Here is a 4,513-nt window from a genome sequence, read left to right on the forward strand (position 1 = left end):
CTCACAATACAAACGCATACGCTCATACATACACATATACACTCATTATATGAGCACCTGTGAGAGACAGAGCCAACACATCATCTTTAGATTGACAAAGTCCCATAGACACCTGTCAAGTCTAGGACTTGAACTCTGATGGACTGGAGATACCTCTGTCCTCCTAGCCATTTAACCACAGATTGGTTCGAGATGGATTGAGGATTCTAAACGGTATATATCACACATGGTAGAAAAACTATCTTGTTTATTGCAAAAAATAAGAAAACATTGAATTTTTTTGGCAAGAAACATGTTCATGTGTTTACCTACGTGCAATTTTTCAAAAATAACATTTATGGTGCTTTGAGAAAAAATGGTGCAAGTTATAGCATTATGAATGCCGATAGAATGTTGGCATCGTCCTTATTGAGAACTCGATGCAAGTTATTTTTTCGCACGCAAAATTTTCCTAAACATAGGGAGGCATATGTCGACACCCGATTTTGGCACAGAAAACGCAATTAAGATGGCCTCAAATGAAAAGGTATTCAACATGAAAATTATTTGTCACATCAAGGTGAACCATTTTTCTTTTTTAATCATCTCAATTCGAGGTTGTATGAGAAAGTAATAGCGAAAATGGTGGGCTGCAGAAAGATTGCTCTAGAGCCTCTAAGCAGCTGGTGTTGTAGCGAAACTCACTGCAAAAGAGGGTAAATCAGCCGCTTTAATATTACCATCTGGGGAGGTTCGTTTAGTATCCCAGAACTACTTAGCAATAGTCGAACAAGTGGATAATGTTGGGGTGAACCAAAAAAGTTTGGGTAGAGCCGGATCTAAGTGTTGGCTAGGTAAACGCCCCTTAGAAAGAGGGGTAGTTATTAACCATGTGGACTGTTGGAAGTATGCCCTAGAGGCAATAATAAAGTGGTTGTTATTATATTTCCTTGTTCATGATAATTGTCTATTGTTCAAGCTATAATTGTGTTATCCGAAAATCATAATACATGTGTGAATACATAGACCACAACATGTCCCTAGTGAGTCTCTAGTTGACTAGCTCATTGATCAATAGATGGTTACGGTTTCCTGACCATTGACGTTGGATGTCGTTGATAATGGGATCACATCATTAGGAGAATGATGTGATGTACAAGACCCAATCCTGAGCATAGCACAAGATCGTGTAGTTCGTGTGCTAAAACTTTTCTAATGCCAAGTATCTTTTCCTTAGACCATGAGATTGTGCAACTCCCGGATACTATAGGAATGCTTTGGGTGTGCCAAACGTCACAACGTAACTAGGTGGCTATAAAGGTGCACTGCAGGTATCTCCGAAAGTGTCTGTTGGGTTGGCACGAATCGAGACTGGGATTTGTCACTCCGTATGACGGAGAGGTATCTCTGGGCCCACTCGGTAATGCATCATCATAATGAGCTCAGAGTGACTAAGGAGTTAGTCTAGTGATCATGCATTACGTAACGAGTAAAGAGACATGCCGATAACGAGATTGAACAAGGTATTGGGATACCAACGATCGAATCTCGGGCAAGTAGCATACCAATGGACAAAGGGAATTGCATACGGGATTGATTGAATCCCCGACATCGTGGTTCATCCAATGAGATCATCGTGGAACATGTAGGAACCAATATGGGTATCTAGATCCCGCTATTGGTTATTGGCCGGAGAGGTGTCTCGGTCATGTCTACATGGTTCCTAAACCCATAGGGTCTACACACTTAAGGTTCGGTGACGCTAGAGTTGTTATGGGAAATAGTATGTGGTTACCGAATGTTGTTGGGAGTCTCGGATGAGATCCCGGACGTCACGGAGTTTCGGAATGGTCCGGAGGTGAAGATTTATATATGGGAAGTGATCATACGGTCACCGGAAGTATTCGGGGGTTTACCAATATTGTACCGGGACCACCGAAGGGGTTCCGGAGGTTCACCGGGAGGGTCCACCTGCCCCTGAGGGCCCTATGGGCTGTATGTGGAAGGGAACCAGCCCCTAAGTGGGCTGGGCGCCATCCCCCCTAGGGCCCATGCGCCTAGGGTTTGGGGGAAACCCTAAGGGGGGCTCCCCCTTGGCTTGGGGGGCAAGCCCCCTCCCCTTGGCCGCCGCCCCCCTCTAGATCCCATCTAGAGGGGCCGGCCCCCTTCCCCCTTCGCCCTATAAATAGAAGGGAGGAGGGAGGGCAGCAACACCTCATCCAAGACGCAGCCCTCCCCCTCTCCAACACCCCCTCCTCCTCCGTTGAGCTTGGCGAAACCCTGCCGGAGAACTGCAAACTCCACCACCACACCGTCGTGCTGCCGAAGTTCTTCCCCAACTTCTCCTTTCCCCTTGCTATATCAAGGAGGAGACGGCCCCGTGCTGCACATGTGTTGAACGCAGAGGTGCCATTGTTTGGCGCTTAGATCGGAATCAACCGCGATCTGAATCTCTGCGACTACGACTCCTTCGCCCGCGTTCTTGTAACGCTTTCGTCTCGCGATCTTCAAGGGTATGAAGATGCACACCTCTCTCTCGTTGCTAGTCTCTCCATAGATTGATCTAGGTGATGCATAGAAATTTTTTAATTTCTGCAATGATCCCCAACAGTGGTATCTGAGCTAGGTCTATGCATAGTTTCTATGCACGAGTAGAACACAAGATGTTGTGGGTGTTGATTTTGTCAATTTACTTGTCGTTACTAGTCTTATCTTGATTCGACAACATCGTGGGATGAAGCGGGCCGGACCGACCTTACACGTACGCTTATGTGAGACAGGTTCCACCGACTGACATGCACTAGTTGCATAAGGTGGCTAGCGAGTGTCCGTCTCTCCCACTTTAGTCGGATCGGATTCGATGAACAGGGTCCTTATGAAGGGTGAATAAAAATTGGCATATCACGTTGTGGTTTTGGCGTAGGTAAGAAACGTTCTTGCTATAAACCTATAGCAGCCATGTAAAAACTTGCAACAAGAATTAGAGGACGTCTAACTTGTTCTTGCAGCATATGCCGTGTGATGCGATATGGCTAAAAGGATGTGATGAATGATATATGGGATGTATGAGATTGATCATGTTCTTGTAATAGGAATCACGACTTGCATGTCGATGAGTATGACAACCGGCAGGAGCCATAGGAGTTGTCTTAATTTATTGTATGGCCTGCGTGTCAATGAAAATGCCATGTAATTACTTTACTTTATTGCTAACCGTTAGCCATAGTAGTAGAAGTAACAGTTGGCGAGACAACTTCATGAGATCATGATGATGGAGATCATGGTGTCATGCCGGTGACGATGATGATCATGGCGCCCTGAAGATGGAGATCAAAAGGAGCAAAATGATATTGGCCATATCATGTCACTATTTGATTGCATGTGATGTTTATCTTGTTTTTACATATTATTTGCTTAGAACGACGGTAGTATAAATAAGATGATCCCTCGCTAAAATTTCAAGAAAGTGTTCCCCCTAACTATGCACCGTTGCGAAGGTTCGTTGTTTCGAAGCACCACGTGATGATCGGGTGTGATATATTTTAACGTTCGAATACAACGGGTGTAAGCCCGATTTACACATCCAAAACACTTAGGTTGACTTGACGAGCCTAACATGTACATACATGGCCTCGAAACACGACAGACCAAAAGGTCGAACATGAGTCGCATAGTAGATACGATCAACATGGAGATGTTCATCGTTGATGACTAGTCCATCTCACGTGATGATCGGACACGGCCTAGTCGATTCGGATCATGTATCACTTACATGACTAGAAGGGTATCTATCTGAGCGGGAGTTCATTAAATAATTTGATTAGATGAACTTAATTATCATGAACTTAGTCTAAATATCTTTACAATATATATGTCTTGTAGATCAAATGTCCCATACTAATGTTGCCCTCAACTTCAACGCGTTCCCAGAGAAAACCAAGGTGAAAGACGATGGTAGCAACTATACGGACTGGATCCGTAACTTGAGGATCATCATCATAGCTGCCAAGAAACCATATGTCCTTGAAGCACCGCTAGGTGAAGCACCTATTTTCCCAGCAACTCAAGACGTTATGAACGCCTGGCAGTCGCGTAGTGATGATTACTCCCTGGTTCAGTGCGGCATGCTTTACAACTTAGAACCGGGGCTCCAAAAGCGTTTTGAGCAGCACAGAGCATATGAGATGTTCTAAGAGCTGAAAATGGTTTTCCAAGCTCATGCCCGAGTCGAGAGATATGAAGTCTCCAACAAGTTCTACAGTTGTAAGATGGAGGAGAATAGTTCTGTCAGCGAGCACATACTCAAAATGTCTGGGTTGCACAACCGCTTGTCTTAGCTGGGAGTTAATCTCCCGGATGACGCGGTCATTGACACAATCCTTTAGTCGCCTCCACCTAGCTACAAGAGCTTTGTGATGAATTTCAATATGCAGGGGATGGAGAAAACCATTCCTGAGGTATATTCAATGCTGAATCATCGGAGGTGGAGATCAAAAAGGAACATCAAGTGTTGATGGTCAATAAAACCACTAGT

Source organism: Triticum aestivum, chromosome 6A (assembly GCF_018294505.1).
Source record: "Triticum aestivum cultivar Chinese Spring chromosome 6A, IWGSC CS RefSeq v2.1, whole genome shotgun sequence".
Taxonomy (NCBI): domain Eukaryota; kingdom Viridiplantae; phylum Streptophyta; class Magnoliopsida; order Poales; family Poaceae; genus Triticum; species Triticum aestivum.